General features: G+C 42.1%; 1 protein-coding gene across 3 annotated transcripts in view; it reads left to right on the top strand.

The window, feature by feature from the left end:
- The window catches only part of FHIT (fragile histidine triad diadenosine triphosphatase), a 1042494-nt gene that overhangs the window by 29389 nt on the left and 989416 nt on the right, over nt 1-23689 (top strand). For all 3 annotated transcript variants that reach the window (XM_083602596.1, XM_083602595.1, XM_083602594.1), the window contains exon 2: nt 20151-20198. The gene's annotated coding sequence lies outside the window, so the exon portion shown is untranslated. The remainder of the gene's footprint in view (nt 1-20150; nt 20199-23689) is intronic.

The raw sequence follows: 23689 nt of genomic DNA, 5'->3' as shown, positions 1-23689 counted from the left end.
GTCTGCTCGCTGCCACTGCATGTAGGTCATAAAATTTTACACCAACATTAGAGGCTCGTAACTCCAGTCCCAGGGATAATAACAATGAGGCTAGCTGTGTGATACACATAGTGTACCTGCTAATACAGCAATGTTGACCTTCTATGGGCGGTAACTGGATCATATTGTGTTGGCTGCTGGTCCTTTGCTGTGCTGCCATAGAAAGTTGCCGCCAGATCCTTGACTCACAATTCCGAGCCTTTCAGAGCTATTGTTGTGGCATCCGTGTAAATGTGTCAGTGTGAAGTTTTAGATTTAATCGCAATACAATGGATAGTGATTCTCTGTTAGCCCAGAAGACAACCCCTCAAACTCAAACAGTTATCGGCTCCTAGGATCTAGTTGAACCTGATAGCGTGTCAGCTTCTAGGTTCAGATCAAAATCGCCTCGAATTCCACACACAAAAACCTCCAGCATTCATAGCATAATATTTAAATGGATCCTTATAAACGCTTAAGGTTCTCATTAGTTCAACATTAGAAGACCAATGAATATTAATGTTTGACATCAAAGAAAACATCTAAAAATCAAAGCAAATAAACACCAATTATATAATGCTGCAAAACATAAGGGGCAAGGCTGTAATTGGGTTGGCATCTTTAATCTGTGAAGGCTGCTCAGTGTTAGACTTCTTGTTACTCTAAACTCTGAAATAATGACACAAATGAAAACTGAAAGGAGTGGGCAGCAGGGATGTGTTGGGTATATAGCCTGGCAGCATGTAACTCAAATATATATATATATATACACACACACACAAAATGACCCCAAGGTAGATTACTTTTAATATTTTAAATACTTTGAGGGATTCGGTAATCCCTCAACCTACTGCTAAAAATGGCCGGTTGATGTGCTAATCTGATAAAACAGCATTCGGATAAGTAGATTATATCAATACAGCCTCCAAAGCAGATGTATCTGATTGTCGTAGCCTTTAAGTAGGTCTCTTTATTTTGATACACATTCAATATCTATAAATGCTAAGGGGAAGCAGTTGATCATGGTTAGTTTGGGCTGGCTTGGATGCAAGAATAATCATTGGCGATGCATGGTAAAAATGAGTTTTCCCCTATCCAGGCTTCCACCTGCTCTGACTGACTTTGGTATTTGAACCCAGAAAAACTCTGATTAATCTTAATTATGGTTAGTGGAAATGAAACAACTTCAAATAATACTTTTAGAACTAGCTCATTTTCATTAAGATTCGCTATAGTTTGTCTGAACTGTGGTTTAATCTTAAAAATGGAAACAACATGCCTTGGGTTTCATGGCTAAACCATAGTTTGCAGTATGTTCTCACACTATTAAAAGTTATATATTGTTAAGAGTTTGTACCAGACTCTCCCAAATTCCTGGGTCCAGTAGGGGTTGGAATTTAGTCAATTCAAATGTTAAAATATAAGCCAGTTTCCTGACCAGGAAGTCAACTGAGGTGATGGGCCAAAAGGAGGACAAAAGGAAAGAGATGGGGCTCTGTGTCAGATGGCAAATTGAGGGGCCCCTCCCTCAACTCAAGACAAAAAAGGAGAGTTTAAAGTAGAGTCTTAGAGTTGAGTTGTCCATGATGTGATCTAGGGGGGAAAGATAGCAGGCTGTTGAAGACAGAAAGCTAGAGAGAGGATCGGAGCCATGGCTGATACCTATTTGAATCCATGGCTGCAGCTATGGGAGAAATAAGTCCCTCTTGGGATGTCAGTGGTGTGAACCCCTCCATCGTAGGCTCAGGTTGTATATATGTGTAAATGAACCCTATATCATAAAGACACCACAATCTGAGCTGTGCCTCATTTCGAAAAGGAAACATGAACCCTGGGTAAGTGCATCTGGAGCGCCTGTATTCTTGCGTCATTTGGAGATTGGGATGATGTGCAACAATATATAATGGCTTGTATCCAAAGAGATGTGTGTATACACAGTGCTTCTCTGTTTTTTTCTTTCTGGAAATAGGCTCTCACAGATTGCGGCAACTCCCTGATGTTCAGGGATTTATTTATTTTTAGGAGGCTCCTTCTGGAAACCTATGAGCATTCTGTTGAATCCTGACCAATACCTTTTTTAAAGCCCCCACCCCACCCAAAGTGGAATCCAGCCAGATGCAGTGCATTTTTTATTTCTTAAAAATAATTTAACGTCCTGTGGAAATGCGCATGGCAAGATATTCGGGCTGCTTAGTGCTCCTTAAGGTAGCATCAGGAGCTGTCACTGTTGTAAACACCATGAGACAGAGCAGTTGTACTGTGGCGATTGGTGATATGGTATTTCTCTCGTCAAACAGAGATTTCAACAGAATGTTGCTAAGGGAAGCTGGGCTGGAATGACACTTTCCCTCATTAGAATGAATACCGTCAGATGGGTTACATTCGGAAATATATTCTGTGACTGGCATTTTGAAGCTGTCTCTCCTTCTGTCTGGCTCTTCCAAACTTTTGTTCAGAACCCCTTAGATGTTCCTCTCTCCTGAGGTATTTTTTTCTAGCTGGAGAAGAGGGAGGGATTAAAAAATCAATTGTCCACATTCTTCCTCCTTTGCTGGGATTCATTCATATAATCATATTGTTCAGCTGATCTTTGTGATGCCACTGGAACTGCCTCATAAACTACTTCCTATTAGTCTTTATCCCACCCCCCCTAAATTAGAAATTGAATTAAATATTTCCGGAAGTTAGAATAAAGGAAACCACAGGTCCAATAGGGCAAAGCCCTTCTTTTTTCCTTCCATGTGTGCAAAGGAAAAATGATTAGAATTTCATATGAGGATTGCCTAGAGAAACTGACACTTTAAAACATGGTTTGATTCTGGCTTTGTGTTGTAGCTGTTCTCCATTCGGCCGTTGGAGTGATTGGTTTTCTGGAGTCTGAATGGTCAGTTTCTCTGTGTGGAGAAACACAGAGCGCTGGACCTGCACAGGGGATAATCTGGGGGGAAAGAGGCAACGTAAAGAAGAGAAGACAGAGAATAAAGTTGCATTGCAGAGGACGGTACGAGAGAGCTGTTAGGAGTATAGAGTCAAAAAACCCCTGCATCCATTCACCAAAATCGTTAACACTTTGGCAAGCCAGTGACTCTCTTGGGCTACAATCCCAAAGCACACTTTGGCAGAAAAAAAAATGACTGACTTCGAAGTTAAAAAAAAGAAATGTAATTAAGATCAGGTTGTTCGTCTCTTAAGAGCATCGAGAATCCATTTATGGCTTCTCACATATGGCCTTATTGCGTCAACAGTTGCATTCCCTCTCCATCAGGCTGTGCGCACTGACTAGTTATTACCACTACAATGAAGATTTTGCTAGCACATAATTTCACTGATTCATTCTGAACTCACCACGGCAAGAAATAATCCTGAATGCCTTCGCCTTACTGCCGAGGCTTCACCAGATGCTGTTGTACCAGTAAAGTTTCATTGCTGAGCAACTGTAGTATATGGAGCCATCTGGGGCTGCACCATGTAGATTGCTTGAAGTAGGGAAGCAGCAGAATTCTAGTTTCCTTCTGCCTGCCTGCTGGGCAGGAATCTCCTGGGGGTGCTGTGGAGCAAGGTGACCCAACCTTTTAAAATAAAACAATATTCATTTTATTGATTTTTATTTAAAGTATTTATTGGCTGCACGTCATCTGATTTCTGTTCTGCATACAAAATTGAAAATAATTCAAAAAACACAAACACATGGTTTTTTATTTTAAAAAAGTCCAATGGTGAAATAAATTGTAGAAGAAGCTAAAACACAACACAGCTAAGTAAGAAAAGCAGTTACCACCAAAACTAAATAAAAAATGCAAACAGGGAAATCTCAGCCTGGTGCTGGGAAGATAGTAATGTTGGGACTGGATGTAGTTCTTTAGGGAAGAGTTCTAAAGTTGGGACAACACCACAGAGAAGTGCCTCCACAATAGCATAATTCCATTTATTTCATTTATCTCCCACCTTTTTGCCAAGGAGCTCAAGGTGGTGTACATAGTTCTCCCCTTCCGACTTTAAATCCACATAGCATACCTCTGTTAAATGGGGAGTGTATCAGGCTGGACACAGGTGGCGCTGTGGGTTAAACCACAGAGCCTAGGACTTGCCGATCAGAAGGTCAGCGGTTCGAATCCCCGTGACGGGGTGAGCTCCCGTTGCTCGGTCCCTGCTCCTGCCAACCTAGCAGTTCGAAAGCACGTCAAAGTGCAAGTAGATAAATAGGTACCGCTCTGGCGGGAAGGTAAACGGCGTTTCTGTGCGCTGCTCTGGTTCGCCAGAAGTGGCTTAGTCATGCTGGCCACATGACCCGGGAGCTGTACGCTGGCTCCCTCGGCCAATAAAGTGAGATGAGCGCCGCAACCCCAGAGTCGGTCACGACTGGACCTAATGGTCAGGGGTCCCTTTATCTTTACCTTATCAGGTTGGAAATTACCCACCAACAGTACAGGGGTTGTATCAAGTCTCAAGTTTGTTCATGCTTATCAGTTCCATAGTTGTGCTCAAGCAGGTTGTGCACAGCCTCACATCTATTTGATGTCCTTTGGCTACCGGTGACCCCTCATCCTAAATCTCTGAATGACCTATCCCTACCAGCAATTTCATTTGGATGCTAAATCTCATCGGAGAAAGAGTAGATCCCTGTGGAGCCCTGAAGCACAGCTGCCTAGGGATCAAGCAGTAATCTCCCAGTTCTACTTTCTAAAATCAGCCCTCAGTTAGGAGGGGAGCCACTGCGACTGCATGACTTCAACACCTCATTTCAGAGAGCCTGTCCAGCACACTGCTGCCAATGGTATTGAAAACCACCATAAAAGTCTAGAAGAATCAACAAGGTCACACATCTCCTGTCTCTCTCCTAACAAAGGCTTATCCCACAGATACAGATAGGTAGCCGTGTTGGTCTGCCATAGTCAAAACAAAAATTTTTTTTTTCTTTCCAGTAGCACCTTAAAGACCAACTGAGTTAGTTCTTGGTATGAGCTTTCGTGTGCATGCACACTTCTTCAGATACACTTGGTCTTTAAGGTGCTACTGGAAAGAATTTTTATTTTCTTTTTGTTTTATCCCACAGAGTGAGCAAGGCAGTTTCCAACACAAACCTGAAATCTGATTGAAAAAGATCTGTATGATCCAAGAGTAACTGGAGTTTCCCAGGGTTGTGTCTTAATTTGTTCCATTGATTTCTTTAAAAAAAAAAAAAATAGTTGAAATAGTCACAAAAGATAGCCATTATATATATATATATATATGATACATAGAAATAGTTATAAGTAAACTGAAGACAAGAGTGAAAATGCCTTTAAAATCTTGCGGTGCTTGCTGGTAAAAACAAAGGAAGCGCAAATCCTTTCAAATAATTCATATTTTCATTTGCCATCTCACAAATGAACGAATTCGGAGTTTAGCTGCTGGAGCCAAATGCCAAGTCTTTTGAAGCCTTTCATGAATCGTTAGCTGTTCAGACTCTCATCATTGTATAGTCATTAAGGCTTTTTTTTTGGTGTGGTTTTTTTGCAGCTGTTAGTAGATTTCACACCAAGTCAAAATGCAGGAACTGAACTCTGCAAGAACCCCAACAAGACACAAAGCAGGTTCAGTTGAAGCGTGCCAGTTATATTACCATCAAACTTCCACTAAATGTGCATAGTGCCAAAGAGATTGTGGCACTTCAGTCGGCAGAGTTTCCCCTGATTTCTTACTCACCTTTCACCATAAGGTCCCAAGGTGGATTACAACACAATATCTGGTTATAAAAAAAACAAATAAAACAGATGCTGTTTTAAAAGCAAAGAAGAACAATATCAACTAAAAGATGAAGGTCCTATAACACAAAATTTCTTAATAGTCATTCTCCCACCTTTTAGATATTATTCAAAAGAAGTCCAGCTTTCCTGGTCTAGAACTCCATGTTATAAATGTTGGCAGCGAAACAAAGCGGTGCCTTTCTTTTCTTCTTTTTAGTGATGAACTAAGTCTGATGTTCAAGTTTTTTAAAATAATAAACATTAAAGCCGCCGGGCAAGTGAAAGGTTCAATTCCAAAATAAATGATGGCAGTGAGGGAAAATTTTGGGAAGCATTTCCCTAAAGTTTGTAGAAGAGATGGGTTTTGTTTTAACTTTGAGACAATATAACAAAGTAAAAATAAATAAAAAAGCCAAAAGTATTTTGGAATTCAGGCTCAAGAATATACCATGGGCATCTTCTTTCACATTAAGCTTCTGTGTTATTACTTCCAAACATGTGGCAGTATAATGAAGCATGAGTTTTAGAAAGTGTTAAAACCTTTACTGTATCATTTCTGTAAAAGAGCAGCCACAACTCTGCGTGGTTTATTGTCCCAGAAAAATGCAAGGATCAAATCACAATTTCTCCAACGACTCTAACATGATTGGGGTAGTTAAATTCACAAACATAAACATCAACCAAAGCAATATATTCATTTCCAGCACAGAAATCATTCGAGTCCAGGAAATTTCTAACACAGACTTTCTTAGATCACTGGCAATATCATTTATGGGGGATGTAATTGCATTGAAATGAGTCATCTGTTGTTTGTGTTGCATATATTCATAAGTATCTGACACACTTTCTTCCAGAAGTTTCAATAGGACTTGGCCATTACTAACTTTTGACATGCTGAGGTCAGAGCTATTGCATATACCTTTCTATACGATGTTTATGGAAAGGTGCCTATTTGCCATTCCAGGTATAGAGAGATTCTTGTCAACTGACTTTCTGGGTTTGCCTCCTGCTTCTCAGCCTTTTTCCAGCATCGCTTTCTCTTGTTCTTGATATTTGTTTGTCATTTGTTTCTTCAACTTCAAAGGCTTGAGGAACATTTTGATAACTTCAGTTCCTCTTTTTCCTAGGTCCGGGGACTTCTCAAGTCTTGACATATTCACACACCTGGAATTCACTCTTGCCTTCCTACAGATGCTACCAGTGTTGTGGTTATTTAATTTATTCATTTATCTCATTCAGTTTATGAATTGCTTTCTATAAGACATTAGAAGAATGAGTGAAGTTCCATGGTCAGAAATACTCAAAGGGAAGGGAGAACAAGATGGATGGGAGTTTCTTAAAGGTGAAATATTGAAGGCACAAAAGCAGACAATTATAAGAAAGAAAAGTGGAAGGCACCTAAAGAAACCAGTGTGGCTGCATAAGGAGCTTACAGATGGAGTAAGCTTGTTTTCTTTTGCTCCAATGGATTCAAGTTATGAAAAAGGAGATTTCAACTAAGCATCAGGAAGAACAGTAAGACCTGTTCAACAGTGGAACAGACTCCCACGAGAGTCCTTGGCACCTCCTTCCTTTTTTTAAAGCAGCGGTTTTAAAGCAGCGGTTGGCTGGCCATCTGCAATGCATGAGCCAGTTGAGATTCCTACATTGCAGGGGGTTGGACTGGATGACCCTCAGAGGACCTTCCAAGTTTACAATTCTACGATTTTATTAAAAAAACACAATTTCATATATAAAAACAATTTCAAATCTAACAATACAGATGCAGGCTTGAATAAAACCTCTGTGTAAAAGACTTGTTCAGAAATTAGGCACTGAAAAGGCAGTAGAGACAGTTTCTGTGTGATACAAAAAAGGGACGGAATTGGAAAAGGGATGTGTCACCATGCCAAGGGCCCAAATCTTGCATCGTACAGAATGGTCCTCCCAAGGAGATGTTATCTGCAGGAAGCCATCTGGTGCGTTCTCTCACTTCCCACACTTGATTATTGCCATTTTCTTCTTGTTACTCTTCCTGTTTCTACTCTTAATTCCCTCCATCTTAGGTGCTTCTGCTTGTTTAAAGGTTTCTGCTCATTGTTCAAGCTTGCAGTTTAATAGGTTTCCACCCTGCCTTTCAAATAAAAATTACCAGGGTGGCTTTGTTGTTGTTGTTGTTTAGTCGTTTAGTCATGTCCGACTCTTCGTGACCCCATGGACCAGAGCACGCCAGGCACTTCTGTCTTCCACTGCCTTCCGCAGTTTGGTCAAACTCATGCTGGTAGCTTTGAGAACACTGTCCAACCATCTTGTCCTCTGTCGTCCCCTTCTCCTTGTGCCCTCCATCTTTCCCAACATCAGGGTCTTTTCCAGGGAGTCTTCTCTTCTCATGAGGTGGCCAAAGTATTGGAGTCAGCTTCAGGATCTGTCCTTCCAGTGAGCACTCAGGGCTGATTTCATTAAGAATGGATAGGTTTGTTCTTCTTGCAGTCCATGGGACTCTCAAGAGTCTCCTCCAGCACCATAATTCAAAAGCATCAATTCTTTGGCAATCAGCCTTCTTTATGGTCTAGCTCTCACTTCCATCACTACTGGGAAAACCATAGCTTTTACTATACGTACCTTTGTTGGCAAGGTGGTGTCTCTACTTTTTAAGATGCTGTCTAGGTTTGTCATTGCTTTTGTCCCAAGAAGCAGGCGTCTTTTAATTTCGTGGCTGCTGTCACCCGGGGTGGCTTACATACATTAAAAATATAATACAATATATGAGCAACATAGCAGAGAAAAATTAGATGGCAGGCATCAGTCTTTTCTACCACGCTGTCGGTGGACTTCCCCTCTCTTCCTTTATTTAATTTCAGTTGTCTCCATGGTCTTGCACCTCTATGTATATTTATGTTGTTCTTGCTGTGTGCTCCTCCCTATTCCCTTCATTCTACAGGCACTAAATTTAAGATTGCCTTCCTCCTGCTCCCACCATATGACTAGAATGCCCTTCAGCCTGACCTACCTCTGTTTTTACATTCAAGTGAAATGTTAAAACAGCTTGACCCCCTCTTTCCTTGTGCATTGGCATATTTATTTTGTATGATAAAAAAAATCAAAGACAAGATGGCTTACAAATCAAAATATGAACCGCAACTGAAATTAAAAGAGCATTCCGAACAAAAAACCAAAACAAACTAAAAAGCTAGTCACAGAATGAGCATTGTAGAAACATCACCATAAAATAGCTTTGTTAGTTTTCTTACAATTTTGTGCAGCACTTTGCATCGTGTAAGCCTCACTGATAAACAAAACAATACTACTGGGGGGAGTGGAAAGAGAGGCACCTGCCTGTGTCATCTCAATTGTCCAGTCATTCATCTCCAGGGGAAACACATGTCTAGGTATTTGCTGTTTGCTCGTGTCCAACCAGAGAGTCACTTGCAGTCACTTGCAGGACTTTCACATGACTAACACTGCAAAACAAATTTTGTTTTCCTAATGTTGAGTTCGCTTAGATCGTTGCACGCTCCAAGCTGTCTTCCCTCTTTGTTTGACTCTGCTTGATCTTGATCATCTACCAGTTTTGCCACGGAAAAACATTTCCTGTGGAGGAGGAATCTGGCATATGTGAAGAGGGAAACTCTTATGGCACCTAGTCATTGTTTGCATCCTCCTACCTACAAAACCACCCATGTGTGGATGAGCAAGCCTCTGCTAGCCGAGCTTCATCAGCTCCATCTTCGCTGTCTAAGAATACAGATTGACAAAATAGCCCTGTTACAGGTTCCTCAAAGTTACCTAACTTGCAATTATTATTTTTTTAACTCGCCTACTTTTTACCCATAAGAAGGGACCTTACTAAAGCAGACTACTAAAAAATATGTTGCAGATAGGCTAGAAACATGATAGGCTGGTGGCCTGAGACATGAAATGCTGTCTGCCGCCTCTGATCGTTTGCTTAATTTCTATGCCAAATGTGCAGGACAGGACGTCACACCCAGAAACGCAGTGGTCTGGCTCCAGAGTCACAGATTGCTCCATTCCTCTGTAGTCAAGCTGGGGGAAAGGGGTTTCCCTTCTTTTCTATCCAGGATGGAAGCCAAGCAGGTTGGCAAAAGAGGAACAAAGTACAGTCGTACCTCGGAAGTCAAACGCCTTGCGACTCAAACGTTTTGGTTCCCAAGCGCTGTAAACCTGGAAGTGAGTGTTGTGGTTTGCTGAACGTTCTTTGGAACCCGAATGTCTGACATGGCTTCTGCAGCCAATTGGAAGCCGGACCTTGGTTTCCGAACATTTGGGAAGTCAAACGGACTTTTGGAACGGATCTTGTTTGACTTCCGAGGTACCACTGTACTCTGCTTCATGTACATGAGCCTGCTTGGCTATTGGCAAAACCTATTGGTGTTTCACAACTTTCTGTCTAGTTGCAGGACCTTAGCCAGACCTAGCAGAGTAAACGCAGAATCCACAGAAGCAATTGGCGACTTGGCTGCAGACAGGATAGACAAAGCAGGAGCCAGGAACTTGTAGTTAGGTGTTTATTGTATACAGTGGACTATTTACAGGAACAGAACACAGATCTTTAGCTTGCTCTCTCATACATGACCCACAACTCCTACACTGACACACGGAACTCTGAACACTGAACTCCTGAACTACGAACTCACGAACTAACACATTCCAGTTAGTAGGCCATTAATTATCACTCCCTTGAGAGAGCTTGACCAATCAGGGAGCTGCCTCCATGCCTCTGTTATCACCAGGCAGACTTACTCCTTCAGATTGCCTTCTGGCTGTCTGCCAAACCTTAATTGACTCTGTGTGAGTAGCTGCACGTACACAGATTCCCAACATTGGCTTCCCTCCTGGCTGTAGAGGGAGGGAAGACCCTTCCTCTGTGGCTAGGATGGAAACTGAGTGGGTTGATAAAGGAGAGACCCATTGTTCTGTGTCTCCTTTTGGCAGCACTCACGCTTGCTTGGAGGGAATTCCATGCTCTTGTATGCCCCCTGTAAATCAATGTGCTTTCAGTTTCATCTGTATGATAGTTTTTTTTTTTTAAAAAAAAGAAAAGTCTTGTAGAGGTTACTTTCAGTGAGACCCATGGTCCCTTCTAACGCTACAATTCTATGATTTGCATGTATGCATGATTTCTTTTTAAATGGTCTTTATGTAGCCTGGAACTATGGCACAGGTAGAGGTGGTGGTGTTAACCTTTTACACCTGTGTCATAGCCCTGATGAAAATCCCTCCCAGCTGAAAGTGCTACTGATGATAGTAGCTTCTCTGATCAAGCAAATAGCTCCCAGATCAGGGTACTGATCTTTCTTGGCCTGATGGGTAAGTGCTGCTGCCCCCCTCCCCAATGCCATGCTGCTCTTCTGGATTGAAGAGCACATACCCACAGCCCACATGTGAGAAGATCAGTTTAAGATAGTTTGGCCATAGGCCATCTTGTAGACTTGGAGATTACAGTCATACCTCCGGTTGCGCATGTGATCTGTGCGGGAGGCACGTTTGCAACCTGCAGTGTTCGTAGCCTGAAGTGCCACATCTGCACACGCGCATAACGCGATTTGGCGTTCTGCGCATGTGCGTGACGTCATTTTGTGCTTCTGTGCGAGCGCCGAAACCCAGAAATAACCCATTCCAGTACTTCCGGGTTTGGCGTGGTCCGCAACCCGAAAACACGCAACCCCCATACCTTCGTAACCCGAGGTATGACTGTATAAGTATTTTAAATAAATTTCCCATTGAAGCCATGTTTTTCTTCTTCTCTCCTTTTCTCTTGTACATGAGAACTGGATCTTCTGCTTTTGAAAAGTGAAATTCTAGATCTGTGACCGCATTGAGGATGCCCAACAGCAAATGTATGCTGCATCAATTTGACAATGTGCTTTTGGACTTGTAGAGAAATAGCTCAAAACATGTTTGCCAGGGCATGCCAACAGGCTGCAGTTTGCTACACACGTCGCGGATATATTGTGTATTTAATATATAAGCATGCTGAGCAATGGAAGAAGGCATATAGCACTTTCCAAATGTATATCACACATTCTTCTGAGTGAAAATTCCAGTGTGTATTTTTGGATAGGGAGAATTGTTGAAAACAAAGCAATAGGTGACTGAATCTGTTCTGTATTCTGCACCTCTAAGGGCGGCTAGGAAAGAGTTATCCTCTTAAGTGTTCGCGGTTGAAGGTTATAATGTAGACCTATGGTGTAGTATTTAATAAATTGTACTGATCAGCTGTTTACATCAAATTATCCTTGCTGTGAACAGATGCATGGTACGAATGTTGTATTCGGTACAAGAATTTGCTTCTATCAAAACATAATGGAAACAAAACCTGTGAGATTAACTGGCACAGTTGGAGCAAATGTGTTTTTCCAAGTAAATCTTATCGGCATTACTTGCCTGTTTATTTTACAGAGTATGTTTCGGATATCCTTACATTGCATTTGTGCGTTGTTAGAAAATAATAATAATTCCGAGATGGGAGATTTGCTTGTTTGAAATGGCTTTTCTTGGAAATCTCTCTCCTATTGTTGCAAGAGTTTGTCGGTGGTGAAAGGTACAAATTTCTAATTGGGGGGGAATAAGGTTTGGATTTTATTGACGATAATGTTTATCTTTATTTGCCAGGAGAATGTGGAAGGTTTAATTGCCCTGTGCAGCTGGGGGTGGGGGTGGAAAAGAACTCCGATAGCAGATGCAAGGAAGATGCCCGACGTCATGACCCACTAGGGAACTGTTTGGAGTGAAAAGCACTTGATATCGCTGGAGAAAACCTATGGAATCTGCCACTCATGTTGGCATTACCATTCCTGCAATCCTTGGGCTCGCGGGAGGATTCTTCTAACACTTGTCACAGTTTGATTTTGAACCTAGATATGAAGCTAATAGTTTCTAACGGTTTTTCAAGTGCCACTGAATCAAATTACTGAAGTAGAAAGGAACGGTTGACATTCTGCTTTAAAGTGACCGTAAGTTTGACCCAGTTCTACTGCAGTGGTGTCATCACAATTGTATCTCATTGCTGTAGGTTCTCGGATGCTGACAGGCGGAACAAGTTCCTTTAGCTCGCAGTGCTCAGCTGTCATACAGAACAGCTTGCAGATCCTTACGTGAATGAAATGTGCAGGGAGTTCCTTCCTCGCCCCCCCCCTCTTTCTCTCTCTCTGTCTCCCCGGTGATCACTTTCTAGGCTACCAGTGAAACTGTATGTGTGTGGAAGAAAAAATAGGCAGGAGGAGGAGGAGGAAGAAGAAGAAGACGAAATGCATTTGAGAAATTTTGTTTTGGCTTCAGGGATGCAAGTGTGTGCCTTTCTCCAGTAAGCTCGATGTTTTGTGAGGTTTAATAAAGAAGGCTTGGAGCTACCCAGGAAGCTCATTTGGGGAGAAGGACCTTGATTATTTTTACACTGTCTGAGCAGACAGATGAGACGCTGTCACCTTTTGTCTTGCTCTTGTTAGCGTCTCACACAGTTGAACAGAGGCCAAGGATGCTGACTTCTCATATTTATTGAATGATTGCCACATACTTGAAACGAGGACAGCAGAGATTCCCACACACCATGACACTAATTCATAAATAGATAGGAACAAAATAACTAGGCAATTTTCAAAAATATAAACATACAACATAAAACAGTACAAAATCCAAATATCGAGATTACTCTGAATCTCCTGACTTCCCCCCATCCCTCCCATGGGTCCTTTTGATTCTATTTTCAACTGCATATCAGTACTTCTCCAGTTTTTCATCTTCCTAAGTTATCTAAACGTTCTGTTACATTAGAAGTGTATTTAAAGTAGGCAATTTTTTTTTTAACGTGGCAGGATCAAATGCCAATTATGGAATGAAGCAAAATTAGAACCCGTTGTTCCAAAATTTGAATTCATCCAGATTGCATTCTTTGGAAGCATTATTGATTTTTTAAAAGAATATATTTTTTTAAGGAACGGCGATGAAAGCTCAGTGAAGAAATAAAAAAAGAACTTAGTAATATTTAAAAAACAACCGAAGCAAAATCAAACCACAAATTTGTGGATAAAATCCGGAGAGGTTAGGGGCACAGTGCTGGCTTGTCTTTGTAGAAGTGCAGGTTGTATTCTTGTGCTAGAGGCCAAGCTGGCATACATGCCCTGTGCGGTTCTGTCTGCAAGCTATTAGCCAATCTACACAGTAAGAGAGAATCCAAAAGGCTAAAGCAGAATAAATGCGAAGGGAAGAAGGCAGACAGAGAAAAGGGATGGAGAACAGAAGGTGGTGTACAACTTAAGTTTCAGGACTAAATTAGGGCCATGATTTTCAGCAGGCCTACTCTGAGTAAAAACTTGGATGAGTGCCACCTGCAGACTGTAGTAACATTTTGTTTCCTATGATTTATGTTGAACTGCAAATTCCAGTAGCATTTACAGTCGCATTTACAAGACTGAGATTCTTGAGACTTGTAACTATAGAGCCCTTGAAGGATTCCATCCTTGAATGGTAAAACCACTTAAGATTGCAAACCACATTTTGGAAAGCCCCAAAATGCACCGACTTGGATTGCAAAGACCATTGTAGGCTAGGTCCTGATAATGGCAAACTCAGTTGTTAGGGATCTCCTAAAAACCCTCAGCACCCTTAGCAAACTGCAGTTCCCAGGATTTTTAAAAAAGTGGTATGATACTGCTGTAAATGTATAGTGTGGAGGGGGTCTTTGTTCCTCTGTCCTCTTCCTCCTCCTCCTCCAGCTGCTCTGTTCTTTCCCTTTCCACTCAGTTTCCTCCCTCTGCTAGTTTTCCGAATTTCATGCTACTGAATTATGAAGCTGCCCCTCCCCACGCTTTAGGTTTCTTTTTTCTTTGGTTTTGTTCTTGTGCGTTTTTTAAAGGTACATAGATTGCGAAATGGTACCAAGGTCACATTCTGCTGAACAAGCACGATTGTGAACGAGATTGCAAGTGGATGGGTAAGAAGCAAAATCATTGAGGCCCAGGCTGGAAGCATTGCTGGTGGATTGTACTGTAAGTTACATGGAAGCACTATTCTCCTGCTATCCTTACGAAGCCAATTGTCTTTTGTAAGCTCCTTTGGCTTGGGAAGGTTGTACGCTGAAAGCTCACAAGTGCTTTAAAGGAACATAATAAAAAATGTGCAATCATTTTTAAAACAGGAAGAAATGTACACAACAATAACTTCGTAAGAAAGCACAGGAAATGCTTAGAGGTACTTTGAAAATTAAATTTCTGTAAACACAATTAATAGTTGTGTCTTAACAGAGGAGGCGCCGCTTTAGCATCCTCTGACAATTCTGGGTGGAGTGTGCGCAGGTTCATTTCTAGCCGTGTGGTGTGTGTGTGTGTTTTAAGAAAAAGGGGGGTTCTCGTAGTCATTCAAGTCATGACTTTGTCAGAGTATGAGAAGCCTTTAAAATCACTTAGTAGAATAAAACTCCCAAGTACTGTAACTGTCAGATTGCTTTATCTAATTTATGGAATGGAGGCAAAGGAATAAACAATAACACTCCATTTAGAGTTATTAGATTAGCCGTTATAGAAACCACAGAAAGTACATAAGCCTTTACTTTATGTTCACTTGAATTTGGCTATTAAGCTTTGATGGAACTTTCATTTAACCAAATGCCTTTGTTTACAACAATAAACTGGTTAACTCTGATTTCCCTCCTAAATTAAATATGGCAACATCAATATTTGCCTACCTCATTGGCCCTTAAGTTTGTGCAATCAGTTCAATTAGGGGGGTCTGATTCTGTAGAGATTTATGCCTGTGTTCTTTACCACTAAGGAGGCTTCTTGCCCATGAGAACTGCACAATAGGTGCCACCCAAATCTTCATCCTGCTGATGATTTGCATCTTTTCTTCTTGTACTGTTTAGCTCAGAGGTGGAGAACCTGGCGCTCCCAAGGTGCATTTGGACTCCCAAGTCCCCATTAGCCCCAGCGACGGTGGCCAAAAGTCAAAGGTGACAAGAGCTGCTGGAAGCTCCCCATCCCTGATCTATAATAATAATAATAATAATAATAATAATAATAATATATTTATACCCCACCCATCTGGCTGGGTTTCCCCAGCCACTCTGGGTGGCTTCCAACAAAGTATTAAAATACAGTGGTCTGTTAAACATTAAAAGCTTCCCTAAACAGGGCTGCCTTCAGATGTCTTCTAAAAGTCTGGTAGTTGTTTTTCTCTTTGACATCTGGTGGGAGGGTGTTCCACAGGGCGGGTGCCACTACTGAGAAGGCCCTCTGCCTGGTTCCCTATAACCTTGCAGTGAGGGAACCACCAGAAGGCCCTCGGCGTTGGACCTCAGTGTCCGGGCAGAACGATGGGGGTGGAGACGCTCCTTCAGGTATACAGGACCGAGGCTGTTTAGGGCTTTAAAGGTCAGTACCAGGCACTCCAGGCAGTTCATCATTTAATATAGTGATACAGACAGTGCAACAGACAATACAAATGGAAAAGGGGGTGATAAGGAAAGAGAAAAATAAGCTTTGTTAGAGAGTTCTGGGAGGGAAGGTACTGAATGGCAGCTAGCCCAAGTTGAGCCCTTTAAATGCCACTAAATGGAATGGCATGGAAATAAAAAATCCAACATAGGGCTGTGGTTGCGGCACCAACAATGCCTGCAAACACACCATACATTTTAGGCACCCCTGAAAGAATCCTGGAAACTGTAGTTTACCCGTAACAGAGCTACAATTCCCACCCTTAACAAACCGCAGTGCCCAGGGTTCTGGTCTCTCTGTGTGTGCTTTAAACATATTGTTTGTATGCAGCCCCCATGCTTATTTTTCAATGGAATATTGTTATACCCTAAATTAAAACAGAAACAACTTCTTGTCTTTGAAAATGAAGTTACAGCTTAATACTCTGTGAGAGGAACTGAGACCAAGCTGGTTTCAGACAACCACAAGTGCTCTCACGAGTATGAAAGGGTCTGGTGCTTTGGCTCTGACTGGCAAACTTGCACAATGCTGTAGTGTAGAGGGATTCATGGAGAAACAAAAGAAGATATTGATTGGTTTATGTTTATTTGGATGAGGTTGGGTGGCCGTCTCTCACAAATGATTTAGTTGAGATTCCCACATCGCAGGGTAGTAGACTAGATGACACCTCAGGGACCCTACCAATTCTACAATTCTATGATTCTTTTTCTTTTATTAACTGTCGCCTGGAGGAACCTAGACCCCCTGTAACTCATATGTCTTTTTGTCTTAGTAATTTAACTTAACATGCTTCTATTATTTTCTGCCTTACACACATCATGACTGTGTTTTGCATGACTGTATCCGGTGACCAAAACCCATTATTTGTTGTTTGCATTGTTTCACGTTATTCTGAATAAAAAATATATTATAAAAAAGGGAAGAAAATGAAGTTAAATTACTTTAACCCAGCCTTGGCTGAGATGCTCTGGCTGCTTAATATTCAGAGTAAATCTGTTTTTATCTAGCTGCATTCATCTTCGAATCTGAAGGGCTTTGTGAATGCTTCCATAATCAAATAGAACAATAAGTCTGTGTGAAGGAGAGTGAATACGCTACAGAATGCAGGTAAATGCTCATAGATATTTTGATTTGAGACTCGGCCAGCACATCAGAGGATGCTCCAGTGAAAAGCATTCAAATTTTTATCTTAACGGGAACCAGATGAGACACGGCTCAAATTGAATATGCCACCCCTACTAAACTTGTATACAGCACTGCCACCAGCTGTCTTCAAAACACACATTAATTCCGTATTGCTCTGGAGTCCGCAAATACGGCTGTAGCAGAGTTATTTGTTATGAGAACTTGCAAACTCTACAGTACTCCAGAGTTTAAATCTTTTGCGTGTATATTGAAGTTCCAGGGTTTAGCACAGAGTTTAGGGGGCATATTTTGAGTGCTTAAGGCTCCTGCAGGTCATGAGCCTAAGGTTGTGCTTGAGGATTTTCAGTGTTCTTCGTGCTATCTCTTGGCTTTAGAAAAATGGTGAAATCTACATTATTTCCCTTACTTCACATGTCGGTGATACTACCTCTTTCCACTTTAGACAACCTTTGACTGGAAACTGGCATAAAAAGCCACCAAGTCACTCATTCCCCTCGTTTTTCTCTAGATGTAATATGCTACAAATATTATCCCACACCTTTTGTTCTTCCCCTCCCTGACTCAGTTTAGATAAGAGACCAAACCAGGATTTGCCCAAACCATAGTTAAGGGCCCACACCATGGGTCAGCAAACTTTTTCAGTAAGGGGCCGGTCTACTGTCCTCAGACCTTGTGAGGGGCCAGACTATATTTTTTTGGGGGGGGGGATGAACGAATTCCTATGCCCCACAAATAACCCAGAGATGCATTTTAAATAAAAGCACACATTCTATTCATGTAAAAACACGCTGATTCCTGGACCGTCCACGGGCTGGATTTAGAAGGCGATTGGGCTAGATCCAGCCTTAGTTTGCCTACCCATGGCCCACATTGTTGACTTGAGCTTTTAAATGTAGAGCAACCAAACAATGCTTCGTTCCTTGTTGTCTCTCTTTATTTTCTATTTGTTCATCATTGAGCCTCAAGTTCTGGTTGTGGGTTTCCAATGGGGCTGTCTTGTTGGGAGGATGCTGGAATAGATGCAAATGGCGTGTCATCCTCACAGGCTGCCGCACTGCCACAACAGTGTTGTGGGAACAGAGTGAGAGAGATGGTGGCGGGGGGAATGACGACAAATTTTAGCATTGCACAGGCTGCCTCCGAGATTTGAGACCTGCCACTGGTAGATGGGTCACTGGTCTGATCCAGCAGACTTGGGTTACCTGAATGATCCTGTCTCCCTTTACGAACCTGCCCACGCGCTAAGAAGGATAAGCACCTTCTCTCTGTTCCCTAAACATCAAAGGCATTGTTGGTAGTGACACGAGAGACGGTCCTTTCTGTGTCTGCTCCCATACTGTAGAATTCCCTCCCAAGAGAGGTTAGATTGGCTAAGACCTTTGCCATCAGGCAGGCTTTGGGAAACCAGGTGCAGGCAATGTTGACCACTGGACTGCTATCATGGCATTAGGCATTTCAATGCTGGCCGCAACCCCAGAGTTGTTCGTGACTGGACTTAACTGTCAGGGATCCTTTACCTTTACCTTTTACTAACTAGTTTGGTTTTACTGCTTTGAAAGAAAGGCGGTACATAAGCATTAAATGAAAATGAATAAATAAATAAATAACTGTGGCTTCTGACGTAACAGCAAACCACAGCTGGCCCCAATTGCCGTTTGCAAACCGGCTTCAAATCCAGGTTTGTCAACCGCTCAAAAACAAACCATGGCTTGTGAAGCTAGCAGGTTCGGGCATGCAAACCATTTTATAGTCCAACATCTGAATAAAGGCAGATGCGATTAAGTAATTGTTCGCTTGCTCCTCTGGCCTTCAGATGTTCAGATGCATAAGTAATTCATGGCTACTATGCAGACTGCTAAGAATGTTGCTCCCTTGTGCCTGTCTTTCGTACTTGGAACGGTGAAATCAGTTAAGTCCTTTGATTTCATTGGGTCTACTCAGAGTACACCCAAACAGCTACCACTTTTGTTACCTTAGAGCAGTGGCTTCATTTTGCAAACAAAGCTAAATGGCTGATTATGATGCAATGGTAAGAGTGAGAGAGGATTTGATTATAATATACACTGTACTTTATAGAAAAAAAAAGAGAAACCTGTCTCTGCCTTGAGATAGGAAGAAGGAGAGGCAGGGGTAACACTCCAGCTTTGGCTGTTCGTTGAAAAGTTGGATCTGGCCATGGTTAACCAATGCTGTGGTTAACATCTGGCAGTGAAGCTGTTGCATGGGCAGCGGCTGTGCATGTCTTATACATACAGTGGTACCTCGGGTTACATACGCTTCAGGTTACAGACTCTGCTAACCCAGAAATAGTACCTCGGGTTAAGACCTTTGCTTCAGGATGAGAACAGAAATCGTGCTCTGGCGGCACAGCAGCAGCGGGAGGCCCCATTAGCTTAAGTGGTGCTTCAGGTTAAGAACAATTTCAGGTTAAGAATGGACCTCCGGAACGAATTAAGTACTTAACCCAAGGTACCACTGTATGTGGAATAGTGGCACAAATCTATATAGGCATGGGCCTTTTCTCCAAACTTCCACCTGCCTATGTCTCATCTTCAGTATTGTCTGTCACTCTGATGATGGGATGAAAGAGTTGGAAAGAGGCAGTGAATGTTTCAAGTTCCCTTGTTTAGCACTATAAGCGTACAACTTATAGGCTTTGGGTTTTATTTCCCCCCCCCAAAAGCACCAGTAGAAAGACTGAGCTCTGTTTTCCCAAAAACTCCTTCAGCTTGGACTTAGGTTAAAACGTGGCTACTAATTTATAGAGCAAATGTTCCCGTTTAATTGGCAGGCAGCTCAATGCTTCCTCTTTTCCTCTCTTATCCTTTTGCAGCCTTGAAACATAGCAAAGAAGCCAAATCCATTGAGAATACTCTCTAAGGTAAGTGTGTTTATTACATTGCATTAGCAAACATTGCCGTGCTGCATTGATTTTTCTTTTATTCGGGGATTTAAGTACTCGGATTAATGACAGAGCAGACAGGACAACTTCTTTTACCCACACGGCTGTCCCCTCTTTGCACAAAACGCTACGCCGCAGTTAGAGGGAAGAGCGTAACAAAACGCGCTGATGTGCTGAGGATGGCCAAATTTCAGGTTGTTAGCTGACATGCGCTTTGTTCTTGGTGGCTGAGATATTACCGTGTAGCCGTGCGCGCGCTAAGATTAATGCTACAGAATAGAGAACAAAAGGGCCTGCATGAACTGGTATTGCTCTTGGTCAATAGCGGAATAAAGCTAGCTGGCAAAATAATGCATTTAAAGTGGGCTGCTGAGTGGCGTTTTAATCTGATTGTGTTTAATTTATTGTGATAGGCAATATCGGATAGCGAACAGCTCTGCAGAAAGGAAGGGGGAAAAGATTATTGCTTGCAAAGTCCTCCTGGCTTTGTAGCTGGTCATTAAGTACATAAAACTGATTTGTGGATAGGTGCTGGAGCAAAAGCTCCTTCCCCTTATCTTATACCACACCCCGTGGCCTCGTTCGCACGCCATGGTAACCCATGGTTAATGGCTTAATCGGAGTGGGCCAATTTCACCCACTTCATGCCTCCCTACCAGGGAGTGGGAGCAGCAAACCATAATACTTGGCTCATGTTTGAACCGTGGCTTTGTTTCACCCTAGACAATCCACGATCTGAAAGCCAAGGCTTGGTCTTGGCTTTCTGATTGTGCAGCTGCCTGTTACGTTGCCTGAAGCAAGCATTTGCATTTTAGTTTTTTGACTGCAATTTTATTATCTTTGCATCGGAATAAACTGAACCACTCGTTCAAGCTAACCTGTGCGCTCCGAATCAGGGAGATTCTTAGAGTTACCAATAGCGCAACAGCCCACGTATTACATGCATGAGGAGTAATTTTCGTAGGGGGTGAGCTAAGAGTAGGCTCTCCTGCTGCTATACGTCTCTGCTCGGGAACACATTGCTGGATGTATTTTCTGAAATGGGAAGGAGTAAGCCACCAAAGGACAAATAAACGAATACCAGAGAACAGGGCCAGCTGAAGATACTTTGTTGCCTGAGGCAGTGCAGCAAATGGCAGCCCCTTCCCAATCAATGGGCATAGTTCCAAAGGCTAGACAAGTTACTTTGGCATCTTGAGGCAAAACCCCCACCCCAAAAAAATCCCAACCACCCCACATAGACTTCTCCTCTTCTCTGATAGAATGTATTCAAGTATTTTAAAGCAACTAACCGTTTGCTTCCCATCCATGACGTCAAAAATTAGTTACTTGAGGCAGCCCCCTCACTTCGTCTAACAATAGGGCCGGCCCTGTCAGAAATGCAGCACTAAGTTGTATATTTTGCGAAATTGGGGAAATGCAAAGCTATCAGAGTCCTTAAAACTGTTATGTAATGTGCAAGACACCTCCTCTTCATGGCAAAAGTCCTAAGAGTGGTCTAAAATATCCTGTAATTTCGTATTCAGCTTGAGCAACAGTTCTTTGTTTCTGTGGTGAGCTTATTTCTTTTCGGTCTCCAAAGAGGTAAATGTTGGAAATGGGAACTGAGATAATTAAAGCAGCCTAAAACATAAATTGCAGATTTAGAAACTGAAGATTGTTACATTATGCAGTGATATGTGAGTTATTAGTCTTGGAATGCCATCAATTGTAAACTAGTGTGATCAACGACTGAAAACATTGGTTAAACAACAGATTTATGTAATAGACAGGAAGCAAATCCATGCTATGGTTTGTTCTGTGAGCAGTATTTATTTTTTCCTCCTAAGCATATTTGCATTTTATGGTTCACTAAATTGATTTTTTTTAAACAGTTTATATGTAGAGTCAGACTGCTCTATGGGCGGAAGCAAAAAAAGAACAGGTTGTAGTATGTTGGAAATGTTTCTAGAAAGGAAAACTTTGGAGGAATAAACAAGCACATCTGTACAGCAACAGCTGCTTATGTGCTTGGGCCCAATCCGAAGAGATGTGCAACTAGCTCTGAACAGCCAACATGTCTTAGACTTCCCTGTGTGTCTCAACATGTGGCAATTAAAGAAGTGTCATCTTAGCACGTCTGCCCAAAGATGTATGATTGTACTCTTGACTTGGCTGGAAAACTCTTGCCAATCTATGAATTGATCGCCAATTACATTTCCCAGACATGTTTAATAATACAATAATAGTAATGCAGCAAAGTGAGACTGATTGATCGAATAACAAGGCTGCAAATAGAGATGAAGGACACCAGAGTTAATCTCAGATCCTCGAGCACTTATTGATGGAGCAAAATATGCGAGCAAGTGAAACGGTATTTGGACACAGTCTGTGGAGTGTAGTTGGAACACATGAGTTCGTCAGCTTTGAAATTGGATTTTGAATTTCTTCCTTTCTGTTTATTTTATTAAAACATTTCTATACGTTCCTTCCCGGCTCAATGCGAGACCCTTAAGGTGGTATGCAGCAGATCAAAATAGCCAAAGATATAAAAATATACCACAGTAAGGGAGCAACCCTTTTCACAAGAAGCTGGCATGAAGCAAGCTGGTGTAAGTTAATTGGGAGTAAAGTCACACCAGATCCAAACCTCTTTCAGTGGTGAGGCCGCTGCTGCTGCTTTGCCTAAGCCTGGAAGAAAACAACAACAAGAGGCCAGGTCACATGATTGAGCAGAATGGGCTTCGGATTCAGAGCCCACCATGGTGCTGAAATAACCCTTTGGGGAGGATTTACACCGGACTCGCTTCAGCCAGCTTCAGCTCAGCTGGTGGAGCCCCGGGATGAGCAAGTTACTCTGGCGTTTCTTCAACTGAGCTGGGATTGAGGATTTAGCAGAGCCAGGAACCAGCTGACTGAACCAGAGGCCTGCTGGCATCCTAAACTGTTCATCCCAGCAGATTTTGCCATGGGACTGCCGCCTTAATCTGGTACATCCTAGGTGGGCTTGAATTAGCAATCCCGTGATACCTGTAACTTGCATATAAATAGAGCGTTACAAATATTGTATCTGGTTTCCTGTTGTTGTTGTCGTCGTCCCCTGGCCACTGCTTGGGAAAACTATCTCTTCTTAAAGTTGTACTTCATCCTAAGTACATTTCCTTTGACTGATTCATAGCATCCCCCCTCCCCGACTTTTGTTGTTGTTGTAATGTGTTGTTTTCCCAGAATCCTTTGATAGTGATCTATCACCAGTATATAGTTATGTGTTGATTAGTTAAGAAAGAGAGGGGGGTGGGTGGGGGAGAAATCTTTAGAAACTGATGATCTTTTGCATTGGAATTGCATTTAGACAAATAATAGCTTGTCACTCGCATCTCCTGGCTTGTGCCTGAGTGAGTACATGCACTTTGGTTCATTATCTCCAAATTAGATTGTCTTGTAACCATTTTCTGAGTGCCTTCCCCCCTCCCCTTACTCTTTTCTGCTCC

Source organism: Podarcis filfolensis, assembly GCF_964270895.1.
Source record: "Podarcis filfolensis genome assembly, chromosome: 2".
NCBI classification, from domain to species: domain Eukaryota; kingdom Metazoa; phylum Chordata; class Lepidosauria; order Squamata; family Lacertidae; genus Podarcis; species Podarcis filfolensis.
Note: the sequence above shows the minus strand (reverse complement) of the source record. Positions and strands in the feature narration are given on the sequence as shown.